General features: G+C 29.6%; 1 protein-coding gene across 6 annotated transcripts in view; it reads right to left on the reverse strand.

The window, feature by feature from the left end:
* Positions 1-24,982, reverse strand: part of LOC130668169 (serotriflin-like) — a 78,401-nt gene that overhangs the window by 27,324 nt on the left and 26,095 nt on the right. Inside the window, exon 1 of one of the 6 annotated variants that reach the window (XM_057470309.1) lies at positions 20,841-21,868. The exons of 3 other annotated variants lie outside the window; for them this stretch is intronic. The gene's annotated coding sequence lies outside the window, so the exon portion shown is untranslated. Of the gene's footprint in view, positions 1-1,962; positions 1,981-20,840; positions 21,869-24,982 lie in introns of those variants that run through there. 2 more of the 6 variants (XM_057470305.1, XM_057470304.1) reach the window with 2 other exon arrangements.

Consider the following 24,982-nt stretch of genomic DNA (forward strand, 5'->3'; position numbering starts at 1 on the left):
AAACTTGATAGAACATCGATAAGACATATCCGATTTGCTACAATTGCGATGGCATTAGTCTGAGCATTTGGACAAGCTTCTAAGAGCTAATACCTTGCGATTCCCTTCCACCCTCGCCTTTACCCTTGTCCTTATCCTCATTCTCATCCTTATCCTCATCCTATCGCTGTCTCTGTCATTCCTGTGACTAAAGTAACCACTTTTGCTGGTGTATCTCATCCCTCTTCTATTATCCCAATGAAATTTCTCTTTGGCCACAAGAGATTTAGACAATTCCCAAAATTCCTCATGCGAATCACTTGTGTCGCGCATTACAACATTGACAAATTTCACGTTCTTGGGCTCCGATACACTAATACGTTACATTATTGGGGATAATCCTTTCAGATAGACATTTATCTTTATTTACAAAAAAAAAGATAAATTGCCCATTTACGCATAGAAATTTTTTCTTACATTCTAGGGAAAATATAAAAAATATTTCTGTAATAATATAATTGGTTATTAAGAAAAAATTTTAATTTTAATTTTTGGAAGTCAAATTAATTTTTGAAAATTAAAATACTGGCGATACTTCAGCAGGCACAAAAAAAAAATAATTGATAACCCTGATTAAACAACTGAATTCGATGGAATTAAACAGAATTAAATTTTTAATTCTATTTAATTCAGATAAATTCTGTTAATTCGGTACCTAACTTAAAAATTAATTCTGTCTAATTCGGCAGGAAAACCAAAATTTGTCTAAATTAAAACGAATTAAAATAATTTTATTCGGTTTAGTTCTAATTAATTCGAAAATAATTCTCCAATTTCTGGTTCTGAATCCGAATTAAACTGAATTAAAACGAATTTGAAATTTTTAAATCGGTTTTATTCTGTTTAATTCAAATTAAAATTTTCAATTCAGTTGAATTCTGTTTTGCAGAATTCGACAGAATATAACAGAATTAAAATTTTTAATTCGGTCGAATTCAGTTGTTTAATCAGGGAAATTTCAAATCAAAATGGCGGCGGTGTAAGAAAATGGCGACCTACTGCACACTAGCGCCGAAACAAATTAAATTTAAAAATCCCGCCATAAAAATGAATAAAAAAAAATGCATGTATTTTAAATCTATTGAAAAAAAATTGTCGCTATTAGAGGAAAAAATAAAATCGATAAAAAATAGTAATAAAATTAGGGATAAAAAATGAACACGGCCGTTCGAGAGACTGAACATTAAGGCCAATGGAGTTAGGGGTAGTTAATGAATGCACGGAAAATCAAAGGCTCAGAGCTCTAATAGTACTATAGACTCGAGATAATACACGGTCGTAAGCAAAATTTTCATTAATAACTCCTTTGACTTATGATGCTTAATTTTACTTCCCCGACTCTCTGGGTTCCCAACAAATTTAAATCTCCCAAGTTTAACTCAAGGGAAAAATCTTTATTGAAACAGAAAGCACAAAAGTTTTGTATAAATCGCGGGGATATAAAATCCTCCGACATTTAAAAGTTTATTAAATTTTTATTTAAACCTACACCCTAATTCGTACCCAAGCATTTTGTTATTTTTCTTTCTTACTACTCTTTATAAACTTATTATTAAAAATACCAAGTGCTACTTTTCATTTAAAATTACTCCGCTGGCAATTTATTAAATTTTTAATTAAACCGAATTTCATTTCTCTAAATTTAATTTCCGATCAATAAAATATTTTTTATTAATTACTTCTAAAACAAATTACAATTTCGGATGATTTAATAAAAAATTTCCAAAAAATTTCTCGGCTGCCTCATAATGCCGGCGCTTAATTTTGCCTTCCCCTAATTAAATATAAAATAAATTTTCTGGTATTAAAATCTCTGTAAGTAAGTAAGTAACGAGATGGAATTTTACAATAATAATAATAATAGTAATTATGAATAATAAAAAATCTAAAAAGTGTAAGTACTAATTGCATTAAGCTACTTACTCAGCAGTTATATATAGATAGCATTGAAATCTCTGGGGTGCAATGTGACTGCAGGCTCTCTACAGACATCAGAGTACAATAATAGTAGCACTAGTACCAGCATATGGAGGTGGAAGAGTAGTACGGATACCACATCGGTCAGTAAGTACCGAAACGTTTGGTATTTTCCCAAGGGAACAGCTTCTCACCATAGCTGAACTGTCCTCTGGCTACTGAGATCGATACCAATGCATCTGTGTCAGTTATAGTCCGACAAATTTCTGATCGGTAATCCGGACACTAATTTTATTTTTTCGCGTCAAAATTCGGCCGCCCGATTTCAATTTTTAGTTCCAGTGGGGTTGTGTGGACATTAGGGTGCTTCAAAAAAAAACTTTAAGTTTTTTCGCTCTTACCCCGTAAAACGTTAGTGGTTGCCGAGAAAAAAATCCTCCCAAAAAATGGGCTCTCTAGCTCAACTTTAAGAGGTCGCTATTTTAATTTTAATTTCCCATCTGATTAACATGTAAAAATTTATTTTTTCATTCAAAGTGTAATTACTCATAAGCTGCTCAATATTTTTCAAAAAATTTGGAAAATCCAAAAGTGCACGCCTCGAACGCTCATGTTATGTTTTTTTTTAAAAGTTAAATTTCGAATAAAATTGAATATCCCGCTCTTTTCCCATAGAAATTTCCATGGTAAATATACGGTAATAAAAGTAAAAAAAAAAATAAGGAGAACATTCCTAATAAAAAATGGCGGCAGTGTGTGTTTGTTTACATGTAAGATTGCCGGTTTTAACCGTAATGATTTATTTTTAAAAAAACGAGAAGGCCTACAGTAGTGATTTTCGAAAGGAACCTTCTTTGCTTATTTCTGAAAATTTTGAAAAAAAAATTAAGTAGTTTCGTCAAGTCGTTCTCGAGATATCCGTACCACGCCGTTTTTTTGAACCACAGACTAATGGACGTCCACGATAATTTTTTTTTAATGAACTTTTTTTTATATTAATACATATTAGACAAATTAAAAAAAGTATCAGGATTATTTATTAGTGTTTCAGCTTTATATTGATGTGTTTTTCATAATGTGTAAGAGTAATAGAAAAAAAATATATGCACTTTAATGAGGGGAAATCGTGTGACCTTGACAGGTTGGTTATAAAGCACAACCTCTCCGCTTCGCTTCCGAGGCGTGCAATTTATACATAGACCTTTAAAGCTGAGTCCTCAAGCTTTCCAAAACCCTATGACAAGTCATAATTATCATTATTCAAATGTCAATTGAAGCTATCTGAAAAGTATCGATTTTGTATTTCAAAATGAAATCGTTAATTTTTGACTTTTTTTTTTTGCTAGCTTCAATTGGGGATAATTATAACTTGTCATAGGGTTTTGGAAAGCTTGAGAAATCAACTTTGAAGATTTATGTATAAATTTGAAAAATATTGAGCAGCTTATGAGTAATTACACTTTGAATAAAAAAATTAATTTTTACATGTTAATCAGATGGGAAATTAAAATTAAAATAGCGACCTCTTAGAGTTGAGCTAGAGAGCCCATCTTTTGGGAGGATTTTTTTCTCGGCAACCACTAACGTTTTAGGGGGTAAGAGCAAAAAAAAAAATTAAATTTTTTTTTTTTAGCACCCTAGTGGACATGATTCACTTCATACTTCGAAAATTTTATTTTTGTCAGTTACTGTTTTTAAATCGGGCAGCGGAATTGTCGTGGGCGGATGATAAAAAAATTAATTAATTAATTAATTAATTAATTAAAATAATAGGAATGTAAATTGCGTAAGTTTATTATAAACTTAAGCCTTAAATCTTGTGGGTGTAAAATTTGTTCTTGAACACAAAACAAACCGAATAAACTGGTAAGTCGGATTAACCAGAGAACGAGTTTGCTGATTCAGAAGGAGCCCGGGACCGGATAAATTTCCGAGGATGTGTTGACGCCCACGTTTGTATGTGGCCATAGTTTAAAACTACCCGACGACTTTCATTAGCTGACCGTCCTATTCTATCTAGTGTGTGTATGTGTGTGTGTGGGTGGGTGGACGGGTGGGCTCTCAGGTAATTCTCACTTACGAATCACTGAAAGCCCTCGTGTATTGTGTACTGAAGTGTGTCCGCAGGAAAATTCATCTCGACATTTAAAAGTCAGAACATTTTATGTATTTAATTGTATGTCGACAAAACAAATATTTTTTAATCAACAGAGGTTACGTAGTATGCTAAAAGTTACTTACTCGTTTCCAGGTTGATAAATAGTCAGTACATGTGGAAATGTTTTATAAATAGAGTTTATGTTGGTTTAAAGTTTGATGCACTGATTATTAACATATATACTCTTTAAATTCATATATTTACTCCTGAGTTATTTATTTTTTATTTCTTCCTAAGAACTTTTATATTTTAATGCTAAATAAATTTACGTATATTTCAAAAAAAATTTCTTTTGAAATATAAAATTAATTTTTTTCTTCAATTAGAAAAAAAATTTCTTTTTACACTGAACGGGACTCGAACCTCGATCCTTCAGATGACGCAAAAATTCTTTAGACTAAATCCTAACGATAATTATCAATAATTACCGTAACCAAAAATTGTTAATGTAATTATAGAAGAATTAATTATTTAAATTAAAAAAAAAAAATGTAATAGACGTCATAAAATGACGTAAACGATGAAGTAGGAGTAGAGATAACGGGCTTAATTGAGAGTATTAATATGGATAAAGTCACATATAAGATTTGCATGTTCAAGTCAAATGCACTTACACTCCCGGTTCCACAGCATCTTCCAGTATATATCTCATCCTGAGGATTCTATTCACTTGTGCTCTTGTCTTTCTCCCATTTCATCTTTAATACTGAGCACTGAGTTCTGAGTACTGAGCACTGGAGTGAAGGTACTTCTCGCCCACTTCTCACCTGATTCCGTTCATTTCGTGAGTATATATCTATATTTATATATCTATATATACCTCACTGGGTTGATTAAAGCCAAAGTTCTCATCCAAAAGTTATCCTCTCGGTCTCTCACTCTCTCTATCAGTCTTTCTTAGGTCACAAGTGAAGTAATAGTCAGTAAGCGGCGGTTAAGATTTGCTCTGGTACTGTCGTAGTAAAACCCAGAAACTCTTTGCGTCTCTCATTCTCGGTTTTCACCCTCCCTCGCTCAACCGTTAACTTCTTTAGTATAAACTCTGCAGATATATATGTATATATATCAGCAGTAACGTGAGTTCATCATTAACGTTCTTGCCATTTAACTTTTTTTTTTAAAACTACCGTTTTTTTTATCGCAAACTCACCGACTGTGACGAATTGTAACGACGAATTGGATGATAGCCCCTAGATTTATGAGAATAAATTCTCGTGGTTGGTTTTTATATTTTTTATCTTTAGATTTTTATTTTCCATTCCTTAAACTAAACCCGCCAATTAATGAGTTTGTTTTTATAACTCGAAATCAGGTCAAATTTAAAATGATAATATTAATTTTTTTATGACAGCAAAAAATATATTATGAAAACATATTTCGGTACTCTAAAATATCGTTGAAAGTTTATTTAAGCAACGGGGTAGTAAAATAGTTAATAGTCATATAAAAACAGACGCTCGCGTATTTACAATTGAAATAGATAATAAATATTCATGAAAATACATTTTAAATTGAACAAGTAAACTTAACTCGGGCAATTACGTATGCAGAATCTTTGAATCAAAACATATCTTACAAACAAATTACGCGTCTGTACGCTACCCTAGATTTATATATTTATTCATTATTATTTTTTTGTTTGTTATTAAATAATTTATGGTAAGCGATAAATTCATTAGTTAATTGCATTCATTATACGCAATCCAAGTTTCCTATAAAAAAATTTACCACAAAAATTTAATCTTTTAACTGCAAAAATAAAAATTCAAATTTTGATCATTATACATTTTTTATAATTTCATCTATTTTAGGTCATAAAAAAATTTATCAGAGACTTTTTCATGGTAATTTGTTTTAATTCTGCTCTACATACTCCCAAGTAATTAAAAAAAAATACTGCAACCCACTGAAGCGCGAGTTTTATCAACAAATGTCACTATATAGATCAAAATATTAATTTTTGGTCATTATACATTTATATTAACAGTTTTAAATATTTTTTAACAGTTTTTGTAGTGTAATTTTCTTTTAATCTCATCTGAAAACTCCCTAGTCCATGAAAAAAAATATTACAGCCCACCGAAGCGTGAGTTTTATCAACAAATGTCACTATATAGATCAAAATATTGATTTTTGGTCATTATAGATTTATTTTATCAGTTTTAAATATTTTTTAAGAGTTTTTGTAGTGTAATTTTCTTTTAATCTCATCTGAAAACTCCCTAGTTGATGAAAAAAAATATTACAGCCCACCGAAGCGCGAGTTTTATCAACAAATGTCACTATATAGATCAAAATATTGATTTTTGGTCATTATACATTTATATTAACAATTTTAAATATTTTTTAACAGTTTTTGTAGTGTAATTTTCTTTTAATCTCATCTGAAAACTCCCTAGTTCATGAAAAAAAATATTACAGCCCACCGAAACGCGAGTTTTATCAACAAATGTCACTATATAGATCAAAATATTGATTTTTGGTCATTATACATTTATTCTATCAGTTTTAAATATTTTTTAACAGTTTTTGTACTGTAATTTTTTTTAAATCTCATCTACAAACTTCCTAATTCACGAAAAAAAAATTATTACAGCCTAGTCAACTCTCAATTTCATTAAACAAAAAAAAAGGTCTAATTATAACCGCAAATTTGAAATTCAACAGAATTTAAAGCTGAGTTAGTACTTTAGAAAATTAAAACCTACTCAATAATTTAAAAATGATAATTTTTCGCGGCCCTTGACTGCATAATCACGTGTCTATTGTTTCTTATCATAGTAAGCCCATTGTGCTTGAATAATTTCGCCAATCAAGAGAGAAGACTTAAGAGCAATTTGAACGCTTTAACCCTTCATTATTTCAAAGTAACCATAATACCAGCATCCGAACATCACTTACGGCCTTTTCAAAATAAATAAAAAAATTATAATTGTTTGCTAAATCTCATGACTTGAATATTTGAAAATCTATTTTGTTTAAAATGATCCCGATAATTTTTGAAACTTTTATCAATCAGCGTAACTCGACTCCACTTGATTGCGCAATCAATAATATGTACACATTTCTATCAGGATAAATTGTCTGGGAATTGAAAGGCAGCTCTGAGTAGTGTATAACCACAAAACCACCCGCAACTTTATGCCGCACTGTGTCGAAACTACAAACGTTCAATCGACACTTTCCAGGTCAAGGATGTCGCCTTACCTCTATTAATTCACACAACATTCTTGTATAAGTAATGCCCTTAATTTATTTTAAATGAACTAATAATTAATTTAATTAAATTGTTCATTTAAAAAAAAAAATTATTTAGAAAAACAGATGAAATAAATATATATTAGAATATGTTATTTATATAAAAAATAAAAATAAGTAAATAAGGATTTAAAGACTTAGCAAGTGAGTGAGTGAATGAATGAATGAATATTTTTATGCAAATCCAGACGCTGACATTATTAAAATGAGTGTTGGAGTTTATATTAAATTTTATTTTTATTTAAAAAAAAAAATATATATACGGAGAGTATAATAGAAAAAGAAACGAATGTCATAAAAATAAAAAATAAATTATAACTTTTTTCATACAACTGATGAAATTATTCAGCAGTAAATAAAAGCTTAAATATGATGGATTTTTAAATTCCGTATTTAAAATATGACAAATAGATTTTTTTACAAATGTAAATTTATGCAAAGTTGAAAATGGAAAAGTTTTAAAATTAAGGCTGTCTATTAACACGCGAGTTTTTAGTTTTATTTTTTTATTTTTTTTGAAAGGTTGAGTTGTCAGTAGGGAGTTTGTTCTGTGGGGTCTCAGCGTATGAGGCCAGATCGGAAGACTTTATAGCTGGGTGTGTAGTCGTGGCGCAATTTCCGGTGTAGGTTGAAGCGCGTTATCGAGCTTTTGCACGCGATGCCAATCTCGATACTGTCAGAACGATTAAAATACATTTTCGATGCGTCGTGTTTACTCTACACAATTTTACTTGTTATACTTTTTATTTATTTTAATTTTTATGTTTTGTCTCTATTTACAACCTGTTTACTCTACCGAAAAATTCCAACACTCACTTTTTTAAATCGAAATTTTTTTTAATTACAAAAAAATTCATGACTGAAGTCAGCTGACGTCTATTAATTTATGGATTTTTTTTAAACAATAAATTATAAAAAAAAAAAAAATTGGAAAAATTGCACGTGTAGTTTTATAAATTTTCTACATGTGCATTTTTTTGTTTTTATTATTTCGCAATTGATTTGATAAAAAGAAAAATCCGAAAATTGCTCATTGTCTGATAACTTCAAAATCATAAAAAATTACGATCCAGAAGTTAGCAGACAATTAAAAATTTTAGGGTTTTTCTTTTTATCAAGTCAATTGCGAAATAATAAAAACAAAAAAAATGCACATGTAGAAAATTTATAAAACTGCAGGTGCATTTTTTTTAAATATTCTTTTTTTTATAATTACCGTCTAAAAAAAAGTCCAAAAATTATTAGACGTCGACTAACTCATGATACTGAAGTCAGCAGACAATTAAAATTTTTTGGACTTTTTTTTTTAACAATTAAATTTGAAGAAAAAAAAAAGTAAAAATATGCACATGTAGAAAATTTAAAAAAATATAAGTGCAATTTTTTTAAATATTTTATTTTTAATAATTTATCGTTTTTTAAAAAATCCAAAAATTATTAGACGTCGGCTAACTTCAGTATCATTAAAAAATTTACATGAAAGCTAAAAATTTATTAAAGAAGAAGAAAGGGGGGGGGGCTGAAATTAAAAAAAATTGTACATAGAACCAACATGGGCTTTATGGGGTAATTCGGGTTACTCGAAATTCTGAAAAAAATTTGAATCCCTTTTAAAATCAATTATGATTAAAAAAAATATTTGGCGCTAATTTTAAAAAATTAAATGGTAGATTTTTAATAAAAAAAATTTGAATCTAGATGAAAAAATAAATTAAGAAAATTCTTTTAGATCTATTTTGGAATTTTTAAGTGAAAGCTGAAGGTTTTAGCTCAAATAACTTTTTTCATTTTATTTTTAACGTCAATTAGTTCCAGACTTATTGGCTGACGAAGCAAAACAGTCGAGTTCCGTTAAGAATTGTAATGGTGAAAAAAAAAAAAACATTTCTACGTCAAAACCACTAAAAGCAACGTAGAGATATTTTGAGCTTTCACATGAAATTTAGCCACCCCGTAGTTACGGCTTGTAGACTTCCAATAACTTTTTCTGGCTACAACTTTTTTATTAATTTTCTTTGCATTTGTCAGAGTACAAACTGGAGATACAGATCAAAATATCCTGACGACAGTCTAGACGATTTAATTAACTAAAAAAGTTTGCTTAATACAAGCGAGTAAAAATAATTTAATAAAGATATTATATTAATACACTACTGCTATTAAATATTCATCCCTTTTAACAAGGATTGAAAATATTTTCCGACTATATTTAACTAGACCTTGAATAATTAATTATCAATATCCGGATAATCGAAGAATTATTAATGAGATAAGATAATCAAGACCTACATTTCATTGTGACTTTTTTTTTCGATATCGATATTCGATCGCTGCTTTTCTGAATTGATTACACAATTATATTTTGTAATTAACGGGTTATCTCCTTAATTTATCTAATGAATGTACAGGAGATCCGCGCAATCGAGATGAAGATTTTTTTTTTTAAATGCTTCGATGCAAATTTAAATTTTCAATATAAAAAAATTTTTTCTCCACAATCGTGGCCCGTTTTACCTCATAGTCAATTTTTCGGGTTATCATCAAATAATTGAATCAAAAAAAAAAATTTCTTGTACTGAAAATTGAAAATTAGCTTCAGTGGACCACTGTTCAACTTGCCCCGATTTTTTTTGTATGAACTGTGAGTAGGAATTTTTTTTTTTTTTTCAATAATGGTGACATTTTTCCCCAGTTTTCCGTATATTTGCATATATGTATTAGAGTGGCCCAAAAAACCGACTATTTTTTTTTTTCGAGTCTTTAATGAAAATTTGTTAGTTCAAGATGTTTTAAGAAGCCTCTACAAAAATCAGCTAAATAAAAATTTTTCAAGAGGTCGCTCACGAATTTTGAAAATATCAAAAATGATTGGAATTCGGATTTTTTGTTTCTGAATTTTTTCTTCCTCGTGGCAGCAATATTTTATATCTGTAAAATTATGACTATGCTGAAAATTTCAGCCCAATATTTAAATATTTAAACGGCGCTCAAGAATTTTGAATATTAACTGATACTATGTTACTCATACTTTGAATTAGTTTTTGTATTTTTTTATAACTCAATTACTGTCATTTCACTTAAATATAACTTTTGCATAACCGAAAACATACAGGACAGTCTTAAACAATAAAATTGGGTATGTTTTAAATAAGCAAAAAAACCGAAAAATTGAATTAAAAAATAAAAAAGTATGTAAATAACTTATTATTTCTATTTCTCGGGTTATATTTTTATTCATTGTGATACAAATTGATGGTAAAAAAATTAAGAAGGTTTATTATTAATATTCAAGGGTCGCTCGAAAACATCCAAGAGACAGTACTCGGAAACATTCAAAATTCTTGAGCGACACTTAAATATTTTAATTTTGAGCTGAAATTTTCAGGGTAGTCCTGATTTCATAAATATAAACTATAGCTGCCACGAGAAAGAAGAAATTTAGAAGAAAAAAATTCTAATTTCGATTATTTTTGATATTTTCAAAATTCGTGAGCGACCTCTTGAAAATTTTTTATCGAGCTGATTTTTGGAAAGGCGTCTTAAAACATCTTAAACCAACAAATTTTCATTAGAGACTTGAAAAAAAAAATTAGTCGGTTTTTTTGGGCCACCCTAATATGTATATATTTTAAAAAATGTAGGAGAGTTGGAATAGATATTGGAGAGATAAAAAATAAGAACAATCAGAATAGTGCTTTCTTTATTTGTTCCAATTGCAAAAGACTCGTTTAAATGTGTACGAGTACATTTGACACGCGCGAATAGAGTTCGAAGGAAGATAATAATAAAAAAAGTTGAAATAAAAAGGAAAGACAGAAAGAAAGGAAGTGGAAGAAAGCAGTAGTAGCATAAGCGTGGAAACGAGAGGACAAAGAGAGAAACAGAACGGGAATGCGGGTTAAAGGAAACGAGTAAGGTTGAAAGAGGGATGTACCTAGTGAACGGAAGCGAGACACGTTCACGGATAACGAACCGACAGTTCGGAATTTAATTTTGCCCCCGGGAGAGCGAACCAAAAAAGAACGTAAAAATCAAACGTACACGAAATTCTACAGCACGGAGTTTTTTTTTTTTGTTTTATATATATTTTATGATATCTAATTAAATATTTATGGTTATTTCGGTCTAATTAAATTCGTTAACTGTCTGAAAAAAATACTTTTTTTTTTTTCTGTAAATTATACGCAGTCGGAATAAAAAAATTAAATCATCATTTTTTGACTGTCGGTATTTTTCAGCAATTGGTCGAATTTATTTTACAACTCGATTTTTTATGTTTCATATTTTATTTTTCATTTCGTGTTTTAGTAGAAATCCCGCCAATTTCATTTTTTAAATTCAACTGTCGAAATCTCTAAAATAAATTACCGTAGAGTTAATTTTTTTTTATTCAAAGCTTTGGTTATTAAAATGTGACTCCAGACTCACGAAATAGTAAAAAAAAAAATTTTGACACTCGTTTTTTAGAAGCAAAGTCAGAATTAATTTTTCTGCCAAATTAAGTTTGTTTTTTAAACTCAAAAATTACATTTGTTATTTATATTTTTTACTAAAAAATGAAAAATTTTTCTTTGAGATGTATAATGTCATAAAAAATGTGATAGACATTTATTTTCATTTTCATATAAAAACCTGGTTGTTTATAAATTGAAATTAAATTTCCTCTGAACTGTTGAAAAGCAAAAAAACTAAAGCACACTGACATCAAAGAAACATAAAATTACTGTAGCAGCCGGCGTATTTTTCTCGTTTATTAAATAAACCAGCACATTGATCACTTATCGTCTCTTAAAAAATAGTTAAATAAAAAACCGATGCAATTAATTTTGTACTCTAAATCAGCCTCACATCAGCATCAAGTGCACTCGTTAAAAAAAGCCTCGGAAATAAAATAAATAAAAAAGTATAATAGAATAGAATTGAAAAAATGCAAAGCCAAAGAGATTTATTAAAACGTGAGTAATGAATAGAGTCTTTGAAATGAAAGAAATGTGGACTACCGCTACTTAGCAGATGTCAAACAGAATAATGGACGTAGAAAACGACCTTAAAAGTAATAAAAAAAATCCAAAATAAATAAACAAAAAATGAAAACAAGAATATTTATCTTTTTCCATTTAATTCTCCGGCGGAAGGACGTGGGTGACCTTTTTTGTCCCTTAGGACAATATTTATACTCTTTGTAAACCTTAAATATTTTTTTTCTCATTCCTCCTCAGTCTTATTCACCTCAGCTCGGCTTGTCTTTGATACGAATACTACAGGGTTGATATATATATATATATATATTTATATATTTATTCATCGCTTATTGCGTCTACTGACATGACATGATGAGACTACACATCAAATGTCAACATATATTTGTATATATATTTATCATATTTATTCCCTCATGAAAAAATTTTCAGATGATAGAAAAAAAATAAATTGTTATTTTTTTATCAGCAAAAATGTTTTGAATTTAAATTTTGCTAGAAAAATTGCGGATTTTTTTTATGAAAAACAAAAAATTTAAAAGCGTAAATAAAAATTTTTTTATTTAACCCCGGAGTCTTTAACCGGTGACTTGACGTGCTCGAAAGAGGCTTGGCAAGAGGCCAGACTCGAGAATTGCCCTCTGAAATACTACGGCGTAGCCTAATTTTCACTGCATGGATTTTTATAGAAAAAATATAATAATAATAAAATAAAATAAAAAATATTATATATAAACAGAGAAGGATAAAAAGTACGAAAACTTTTTTCACGACATGAGTACGTGAGTAAATGAGTTATGTTGGACATTACGGGGTAAATTATAATCTAGAGCGTGGTTTTTTTTTTTTGTTTGTTTTTTTAAGAGAAGTGGGTTACAGCTAAGGGTTGCGGGATAATTAATGTCATTTTTTTTTTAAATAGATTTAAGTTAATGAATAATTTACGGTAGAGTTATTTTTCACATACAAGACCCGATAATTAAATTATTTTCAAAATAATTTTTTTTTTTTTAAATGCCCCATTTTACCCGCCTTTTTTTAACGTCAATTTATTCGTGTCATGAAATATAAATGAGATGAAAAAGATTCAGTGTTGAAGTTCATAAAAGCATGTTCTTACCCCCACCCTCTTTCGCGCGACGGATCCGCGGATTCGATTTTCCGGTTCAACTGCCAATTAAATAAATATCAAAACGCTCTAAACTTGTTTAATAAAACATTACCAAGCCAGCAGTATAATTAAAAAAAAAAAAATCAAAATTACAATCAAAATTAATCTCCAAACAAGGATATAATTAAAAACAAATGATATGGAATTACCGAGGTATCAAACACGGAACAAAGTTTGTGTGCATCAAAGTTGAGTAAAGGGTATAAGTTAAAGAGGAGTAAAGTTTGACAAAGTACTTCTCGTGTAGGTTCTGATCAGCGGTGGGGTAAAAAGGCACCTTAGAGTTGCTGACAGGCATGTGGCGTCGGTTTTAATAGAAACAGTGTTTAGTTAGCTGCCGCCTGAAAGTACTAGTCGAGTGGCAAAGTGTACTGATGGTTAAAGCTCGGCTCATTTTATGTACGCACAAAGTAGAGTTGCATTGGCATTAACAAGCCACGTACATCCCTCACCAACTAACACAATACACACAATCTCCATTCTCCCAGCCCTTACAATTTAACCCCTCCCACCCCTACTGGGACTGGTACTCGAAGTTCTGCTGGTACTGGTAGTGGTACTACTTGAAACTCTTGTATTTATCCCCTTTAGATGGGTGGTGCTGGTGCTGGTTGTCGTATAACTTGTTAATTAGTAAGAGCGTGTCGCTCTTACCACGAACCAAGCGTCGAAATTGCCCCCAATAAAACCGAGATAACAACGTGCGCCTTAATGTCATCGTTTGCGCGACCTACTGCTCACCTTTTCCCTCTTACTCTTACTCTTATGTATACTTGGGTTTGTGTTGTGCTGCTTGTGTTTGTAATACTTGGACTTATTTTACTTAAACTTATTCGTCAGCTCCTCTTTTAATGGCTAAACCCAATTAACCCAACCAACCGGTACCCCACAGATACTTTAAACACTTTTCCAGCCTTTTCTTTCTACTTAACTTTTTACGGCTTTTGTTATTGCACGTAAATGTACTGAATGTTCGAGTTTAATTTTTTTAGTTTTTTTTTTTGACATTAATGCCACTGGGCGCTGAATTTTAATGGCGGGCATGAAAATATTTACGGGAGAGATCGCTGATCTTTTAAGAGTTAAGAGTTAGGGGCTTAGGTATTGTGATTATGATTATAAATGGACATCATTGGAGGTTTTTGGAAAGGAAATTTGATTGCCTACAACTTTTGTGTCTTTGAAAAATCTTCTAGGATTGATATTTTTAGAGATATTATTTTTTGAAGGATCGGTTACGAGGTTAATGGGGAAAATAATTATAAAATTTGAATAATGGGAGTAAAGTATCGGATGTTTGGAGGAAAGTGGAGTAAATATAGTGAAGAAATAAATAATATATAACACAAGTAAGATCTAAAAGGGTGTAATGTCTGAGAAGATCCTCGGCTCGTTAGACGTAAACTCAAGAGGGTGAAAGTGTGTCATAAAAGGAACTTATTCATACACTTACGTACATACTTGGTATTTAATGTGTTTAACTCTCAGAGCTAAGTGCTCGTACGTCACTACGCGCTTTTACACCCCATGTCATAATCTCTTTATGTTCAGCATTTACCATAAATATTTTAATATCACGCGCGCATTACGTAACAAAAAATCAGTAGAAACGGCCTCGATGATCAGACTTTGATTTTAATCAAACTTTGAATTTAAATAACTTGGAAACTATTGAGCCTACAAAAAAATTTATAGAGTCATTTTTTGTTGCAAATTTAATCCTCAATAAATTTGTTTCTATACATTTTTGTCATATCTTTGATAGATAATTCACAATATCGATTTTGAAGCCCAGTTTATGAAAAAGTTATAAACTCAACGTTATTAAAATTCATGAGACTTTAAACTTAAATTCTGACTAAACTATTGATAATACCGCAAATATACTTCTCAACACTTTTGTAGGAAATTAAATTCTCTACAAAAAAGGTCTTTACAACTTTATCTGTAAACTCAATAGTTTCGACTCTATTTAAATTAAAAGCCGGGTCAATAATTTATCCGTTTTTCTAATTTTGGCCCGGATGCCTTCAAATAATTCCTATTATTATTATTTTTGCATGACACAGTTTTGGGATAGACAATTGTAACTACAATCGGAAATTGTTGGTCATACATTAGCGAATTCTTGCGAAATGGTTAACGATTAATTGCCATGACAATTGGATCGTGGTGATTAATGACATGAGTTGTACTTGTGGGCCAACTGAGCGTGTCTGTCATGTGTACTTGAGTACACATATCCATATATATGTGTGTTGACCAGTATGTGAATATGTGTGAATGATTTGGAATAGTGTGTGAATCTTATCGGATGGAAATTTAATAGCGTGAGTTGACATCCCCGGGTTGTTTATCGAGAAACTCGTCCGCCAGCAGCTGAGTATAACAAAACAATGTGGACCGCCAGGTTTCAAAGCATCAATACTACCACTAGCTGGATATTCTCTTTGGATTTGTTATCCTCTATCTCTGTACCACCGCCACAAACCGGATATTAAACCGCAATTCAAACTGATTAATACTTGAACCAACATACACTGAATTTAGGTGACAAAATTAAAGTCGAATGATATTTGCGGTTGTTATTTCTATCTTGATTGTTTTTACTGTAGTTATTTGCTATTGATCGATTCTCATTGATCGCCATTTGTAAGTCAGATTTACTATTTATTTATTTCAAAGTCCTGTTAGCTTTGAAAATTCTTTCAACCAGAACTTTTTGTTCCACTTGCGTGCCGCTACCGCTAATTTTTTTTTCAAAGGAAAAATTGGAACACCCGGAAAAAAATTTTTAAATGTTCTTATAATTTTTGGGGGCAAGTTGGGCATGTGAAAGTATTCCTCGTTAAATGATTATTTATTAATTAGTTAATTAATTAATTTAAAAAAAATACAAGTCGTAAAAATTTTACAGGTGATTATTTTCTACCGAATATCTGTCAGCGTGAATTAAGTAGTCATCCGTAAATTAGTAGGCAAAATAAAAATAAAAATAAATTTTATTAACGGAGTAGAAAAAAATGTTAATTTGTGTTGATAAAATGAAATGTCTATTTGAGGAGAATAAAAAATAAATTAATTAAATTTGATGTTAAAAGAGAAATAAACAGGAATATATTATGGAGATAATATCGAATATACAATAGAATATCTGATAGATAATATCGTATGTAAATATTTAGTGAGCAAACGTCATCAGCGTTTATGGTAGGTGACAATACACAGAAACGCGGAAATGAGGGTCCTGCTGCTAATGTTCGTACACGGAATTCCACTTAAAACCAGTAGTTGTTGGTTTGCTATTCTGTAATCATCTGGCTTTTATTCAAACTAAACACCAGCAAATGACCGAGTGAGACCGAGGGAGTTGGCGGGTCTCTGGATCGACGTAGACACCAAACCCTAGACTATTATTACTCAGACAGAGGGCCGAGGGTCACCCCAGCCCAAGCTTACGCAGCCATTATATACCTTGATGAAATTGAAACCTTTTATATGAATTATTTTCTCTCTTATCTTTATTCAGGCGGGATTTCGTTATTATTATTATTTTTCTTTGATCTTTGACGTTTTATTAAAATCTCTTCATTCGATATTTTTTTATTCATTAGAAATATTTATTCATTCAAAATAACGTCTTAATTAAATTTAAAACGTACAATTAATATTTTGAAATTCAGACATTATAAACGTGTTTGTCTTTTAATTAATTTCTTGTTAATTTATTATCCTTTTTTTTTTTTTTTAAATTGAATCTAGTCAATTCCTTTGCTGAACATTTCTACAGTCAATTTAATAGATTTTATTCTACATAAAGACTCTTTTATATTTTATAGTAAAAATAAACTCTACTTCTTTAGAAATCGACCGAAAAAAATTGATAATTTCTTTTCTTTTTATAGGAATCTATTTTTAAACATAATTTTTTTTTTTTAATATATTAATTAATTATAAGTAATTTGGATCATAATAGGGACAAGATTTTGCCTCAATTTCGAAATGAATGGTTCAAATGTTTGATATTACGGAGGAAATATTGGTCTGATAAAAAAAATTTTGAAACAAAAGTTTTAGAAAATTTAATTTTATAAAAAAAATGTCTCTTGTGATTTTTTTATACGACCAATATTTTGACCGTAATTCCAAAATTAAGATTCATAATGAATGAGTCAAATTTTGGATAATTATGAAAATCTTAATTTTAAAATTACGGTGTAAATATGGGTCGTATAAAAAAATTATAAGAAACATTTTTTTTCGAAAATTGAATTTTCTACAACTTTCGTTTAAAACATTTTTTTATAAGACCAATATTTTCACCGCAATTCTAAAATTAAGATTCATAATGACTGATTCAAATTTTCGATAGTTATGAAAATCTTAATTTTGAAATTACGGCTTTCTTATTAGCCATATAAAAAAATTATAGGAAACATTTTTTTTATAAAATTAAATTTCCTACAACTTTTGTTCGAAAAATTTTTTTATACGACCAATATTTTCGCCGTAACATAAAAAATTTGACACCATTAATTATTGTTAAAAAATTCTAATAATTTTAGGTCGCGCGATTTGCCCCTCCTCTGTTTCACTCTATCACAAATTAAAAAAAAATAAAAAGCTGCCCATTTTATCCCACTGACCTTATTTTCCTCTTTCCTATTTTTGAAAACAATAAATTTTCGCACTCATAAAATTGTTTTTAAAATTCAACATTCTAGAGCAGAAGTATAAAATTAAACGTAACATAAAAAGTACAAAGTGGAATGCAGTTAACATGTAATAGATTCACTCGATCGCCTATCATCCCAACTCTCGAGTACTTAAACACTAATTTTACTTTACATGACTCTCGAAGATCGCGTGACTCTAAATACATACAAAGTACAGAAACAAACCACTCGTGTATACAAAATTTCAAAAATTGTTAGTGCTTTTGCCCCGATCCATACAACGAACTAACAACTCAGTAAACAATTTCTTATAATTCTTATAAATTACCTTCAGATAAACAATCGACTCAATTTTTCACCGCAACAAAATTTATACTCGCGATCTTTCATTACTTTTCCCATGTGAAAATTAAATCAATAAATACTCGTTACGTAACATGTAATTGCAATTATTCAATACTTCTATCATGACATTATAATTTGAAAAATAAATATATACATATAAATATATATATTAATATTGCATTAAACTATTAATTACCCGTATGTGAAATAAGTTATGAGTAATGAGTAATGAGTAATTAATTGAACACATGTCAAGCATTATTAATAATAATATTATTATTATAAATAATATATAGATATATATATGTAATAGATGCATAAGTATGTTATGAAATAATTTATAATTAATGGGCAAGTATTATCGAAGTAATGACTATAAGTAATAATTAATTAGTCGTGTATACATTTAATTATCTGAGTATCTTTTACTTTTGCGTACTGGATCAAATGGATTTTAGTATCAAGTTCTCTGCTAGTTAATAGCGATCGTTAACCTTTATCGTGTTACTGATAATTTTAAAACTAGAAACTAGATCAACAAATGGGGGAGGGGCGGGAGCGGCACGACGGCCTGCGAAAATTTGATAAAAAAAAATTTGTCAATTTTTTTATGAATTTATGAGCGATATCTAGAAAAAATTGGGTTACTTAAAAATTTAACGGAGATTTTTTAGGCTTTCCGTGGCGGGAATTTTTTTTTTAAAATAAATTTGATAAAATATTTGAAATCACGGCGGTAAATTTGAATAATAAATTTTGTGTAATTAAATGAAGAAAAATAAATTATTTTTTTCAGATCTACGTCACGCGCGAATTTGAAAAAAAATCAATGGAATTGATGGGTTCTGATGAAATGTCAGTATGTAAATTTTTTTATTTTTTTCTATAAATTATTTTTTAGTCAGTGGGCGGAACAAAAGCATAAATCAAACACGAGCTTAGTAAAATCCCTATAAATGAAAGCAAACTTTGTCATTAGTTCAAAAAAGGATTTTCGTTCATTTGTTCGGTGTACAGTAAACTTTTTGGCAAAACTTTTACAGAGATTTGTTGTAAAAAATTCATTGACTTTGATATTTAAAATATCTGTGATTTTTAGTGGAAAAAGATTTTTTATAAAAAAATTTTTTTCATTTTGTCATCAATTTTTTTATGCAGAATATCGATAGAAGTAAAAATGAAATTTAATTAAAATCATAAATTTATTAATAATAACCAGAAAAAAAATAAAAATGATAATTTAATTTTATCTCTCTATTAAAAAATTTAAATAAAACCGACAAGTAATAAATATTTTTTAGTATCAATGAAAAAAAATTCAAAATAAACAAACAAACCATCAATTAGGAAAAAAAAAAATATCCAGAAAACACCCAGGCATAATTAAATGGTAATAAATTCCGAGTTATAAATAATGACAAAAATGACTTATGATTAAATAACGGGCGATTAATAAATCAATTACTCCGAAACACCCATCAGCATAATTATAATAATGATAAACTATCAACCACGTGAATGTGAATTGTTTCGTCGTGTCATCGGGTGGTTAGACATCCCGACGCTGAATATCTGTCTCCGGACCGCAGTAATTTATAGAATGCCTATTGCCCAATATACTCATGTTAATTCATCCACACTCACATCCTCAACCTCAACCTCAACCTAAGCCTCTTTCTCTTTCTCTTCCTCTTCTCGTCCCCGGCCCCGACCCGTCCTCCTCATCGTCTCTGTCCCTTTCCTACAAAACTTCAGCCCACTCTCGACTTCTACTCGCACACAAACACACATGCACACAAATCGATAATTATGGCATAAATCATTATCGCAACATGATTTTGATGAATGATAACTGTCACTCGATTTTGCATAATCAACTAATGCCAGTCATCTAATGAATTTAAAGATAATTTTAAATAAATAAAATTCGTCAGAATATATGGGGAGGCCGAGCAAAATGGGTCCGGGTGGGCAGAATGGACCACTCCAAAAATTTGGTAAAAAATTTTTGTATATCTTCGGTTGTCCCAAAATTTTTTCACTTTCTTAGGCAGTGGCCCATTTTTCCCGCCCGGAAAAAAAAATTTTTATGTGGCAACTGGAAATTTTGTTTATTTGCTTGAAATAAAAGTCAGAAAAATTCACATGCGCAATCCATTATTTCCTTAGCGCTCGCGATTCGCCCGCCCTTCCCCTTTATGTTCAAATAAATATATATGTCACTAATTAGTGACCCTCTATTAAAATTATGTATATATAAAATTTATAAAGTTGAAAGCATTAATTAAGACACTCACCTAAGATATTACGCTGAGTGATTAATTAACAGTCTAGACGTCAAGAGTGTCACCTCTTAATACACAGTAACTGCTAATTACTTATAATACAACCCAATTAAACTTAAAGACGAGTTTATGTCATCACAATCACTCGATACTTGATAAATATAATTATTTATATTTATGTTAAAAATCACTTTAATAATAAAAATAAATAAATAAATAATTTATTTATTCAAAAAGTCAATGACCAGCGTTGATAATTTATTTAAACATAAAAAAGTAATAATGAGTTCTAAGTTGGCCCATAAAACAGCCATCAGACAGCTTTGCACTAAAACATCTTATAAACATAATCGAACGGTCTAAGACCTTAACCCACGACGATAAATCACTACGTGTTGGGTTCTTATGTCCGTCTGGTTACTGCTTTACTAAACAACTTATAAATATATTATATTATACCCTTATTCTTTGCTCATATTTATTATTATCATTATTAGGCTTTTGTTCGTGGGTCAATAACATGTCAGAATTTATAATTTTACAAGATCGACTTCTGACATTTTTTCCATTTATTTATTTACTGATAACTGTCACTATTTTTTTCCACTTAATTTGATTGGTAAAAAAAATTACCGAGGCTCGAAATTAACGGAAGTCGAATTAAATTTTCAGTGAGGATTACGGTGAGATAGCGAATCTCCAAATACTTGGGACAAATCTGATTGAGTTAAACTTCTGAATGACGTTTGAAACGGTCAGTCTGCGGTAAGAATCTACCACTTGAATCTGCAGTGAACCAGATGGTCACTGGGTACAAGTGAGCACAAGTAATCCTTCACCCTCTCTTAGATCCTCTGACCTTCCGCTGGATCTTGATTTGATTTAAATTTTTTTGATTTAATTTTTTTTTACTGTGAATTAGTGACTGATTTGAATGCTGGGTCAAGTGGGTATTTTACTATTTTTTACTCGGACACTGATAAATATCAATGAGAGGAGGTAAGATGAGCGTGTAGAACGCGACGCCGGCACGTATCGTACTGTCGGATTTAGCAGCGCGCGGCTCTGGGAACAAGCGCGTAAACCGGGTGGCGCAAACTCTTCGTTCTACTCCAGTCCTGTCCATAAGAACGCTCAACAAAAGTATTAAGTACTTGGCGTGTTCTTGGTACACTAGATACACCCCAGTAAACTACACTAAACTAGTTATGTACATTATATTTTTTTTATATTTATTTATACTCCAGTCACATGTTAATGCTATACCATTTTATTTTTTTATGGACGGAAACTTTTGTTTATGATAACTTTTTACTTACGATCGATGTAATATCATTGTTGTTTAAACTTAATATTCGTGTGCAGTAAGAAATTTAATAACAACTTTATTCTCAAATGGAAATGGATTTTTTTATAGAATTTATTTTTTTTGAGATTTTTTTTGTAAAAGACTGAAATTACTGATATGATTTTTTTTTTTCGTAGTCAAGGAGACATTTTGACGGATTAAATTGTCTATTTTTGTTGAACTTTAGACGACGGGAAGATTGAGAAGAAGAATTATTTTAGAACCAGTCCATTGATTTTAACGGAAACGGTCTTGGTTTTTTGAAATTTTCTATTTTTAAATAAAATATTTTGATGTAATTTTATTTTTTATACTAAAGTAGACATTCTGACGAGTAAAATGATCTATTATTTTTCAATTTTGGACGACAGGAAGATTGCAAAAATAAATTTTGAAATTTTGGAATCGGTCGTTCGGATTCAACGGAAACGGTCTTGGTTTTTCGATATTTTCTAATTGAAAATGAAATATTCGTCTGTAATTTTTTGTTTTACCTTAAAGTAGACATTTTAACTAGTAGAATTGCGTATTCTAATTTCATTGTAGCCAGCAGTAAGTATAAAAAAAAACAACTTCAAAAATTTCCACGAGCTCTGAATTTATGTTTTGAAAAAGTTTTTTGAGATTTTCTACTCCAAAAAATAAAAAGTAATTATCAGCAGTCATTTTACATCAAACTAGACATTCTAACGAGTAAAATGACATATTTATATTCAATTTTACCCTCAGGTATCGTCAAGAAAATTAAAAAAATTTAGAAAAAACCTCAATTACTAAAACACTCAAAATTTTTCAAATTTTCCGCATTTACGAACTTAAAATTAAAAAATATTATTTTATGTAGAGTAAATTTGTGATCTGAATATAAAATTTATGTACATCGTAAATTCTCGGGTTTTAATGATAAATAAAATAAAAATACTGAATACTTTATCAGAAATATTCAATAATGTGCTCATCGGTAAATTCATTTTATAAAAAGTCTAGTACATTGATGTAAAGAGCTTGCGAGTTACACGTTTATTCATATTTCCGCGATCAAATTTATCCTGAATAGTAATCGCGTCGAAAATACCAAATTTTGCGGATATATTCTCTGATTTTTGTTTGAAAAATAAATAAAAATCATAGTAATTTAATACCATAGAGAAAATTTCATTAAAAATTAATTACTACGGAATAAAAAACAAGTTCCGCTAATAATTTGTTCTGGAAATGTATTACAACTTTTTTCAAAAAACCAGCAAACAAAGGGTCTGAAAGCTTTTGTTTACTGCAGCATTTTCTATTAAATAATATATATAATATATATAAAACATACATGAAAAACATAGTTATGAAAAAACCTTTGACAAATACTTGCGACAAGAAAATCTAAATAAATATTATAAAAATAATTTTGAAAATATGTTTGGTTTTGTATTAAAATAACAAAAGCCTTTACGCTGAGGTCTAATGGCTTCGAGTGCAGGGTAAATCATATTTATTGTCAAAAGCCATTTTAATATAATTCGTTTAATGAAAATATTTGCTTTTAAAATCTTTTCATATATTAAATTGCTTGGCTTTTTATTGAAAACATTTTCAAAAAAAAAAAAAAAAAAAAAAAAGTTGATTGAATTTCGTCTATTAAAATTATTAGGTTTCGATAAATTTAATTAATTAAAATTTTATAGCTCCAATTTACATGAAAATATCCAATTTCATTAGAAGACAATGTAATAAAATATTCAAGTCATAAAAAATGAGAAGAGATAAAATTTATTTGAACTGATAATTAAATCAACTTTTTTTTTCAGGACATTAATTAGCAATTTATTCATTAATTCACTTAATAATTTATAATTACATAAAAATCTCAGCTAAATGAGACCTCATTCAAAATTATTTTTTTTTTTTTTTAGACCAATTTTTAATTATTGGGTCTTAGGTGGGGCAAATTGGCCATCCCGGCAGTGCGACAAAAATTTTTGTTTGAAAACTTGGGGTGAAATGGATTTCGACAAAAAAAAAATTTAGTCCAAATTTTGAAGTTTTTGGAAGAATTATTTTTGCCCGGCAAAATTTTTTTTTTCGTACATTAGATGTAAAATAGATTAGATTTAATAAAATAATTCAGGTTATCGTTACAAAAACTACTTTTATAACTTTAAGTAGATAAAGACTTTATGTGTCGTGACTTATAAACCGATAAAATGATTTAAAATATATTTATTTTTTGGGTTCGTCATATTTTTTTTTATCAATACGATAAGACAAAGCGAAAAAAAATGAAATCAAAAATAGGCCGAGGACTATATATTTTTTTTATAGTAAAATTAATTGAGAAAGTTTTGAAATTTTTATAGTAATTTTTTAACGAAACAATTTTCCAATTAACCCTCGATCCGGGCATACGATATTAACTATTGAAAATTAGATTCCCGGTCAGCATAAAATTTAAAGCCTCCGGCTTGTCCTATAAATCATATCACTGGGATCGATCTGCGAGCCCCGATAACCGAAAGCAATCTTCCCGCGTGGATTCTCCAGGTTACCGCGAGTTTATTTTTTTTCTTCGCCACCCGCTTTGGGATCGAGCGCACTAAACTTTTTTCACCTTTTACTCTATTTTTAATTTACTTTTTGTTAATTCTTTTTCTCAGTACTTTCGCTCGTTAGGAAACTGTCTTCCAAAGTTCCGCGGTACTAATCCCCCAAGATAAGCCGACATGTTCGCTAAGAATTGACAGAAAAAAAAAATTTTTAAATAAAAGTGCAGAGTATGTAGATTGAATTTATTATTTTAGTTAAACATTTAACCAGC

The sequence above is a fragment of the Microplitis mediator genome, chromosome 5 (assembly GCF_029852145.1).
Source record: "Microplitis mediator isolate UGA2020A chromosome 5, iyMicMedi2.1, whole genome shotgun sequence".
In the NCBI taxonomy this organism is placed as follows: Eukaryota; Metazoa; Arthropoda; class Insecta; order Hymenoptera; family Braconidae; genus Microplitis; species Microplitis mediator.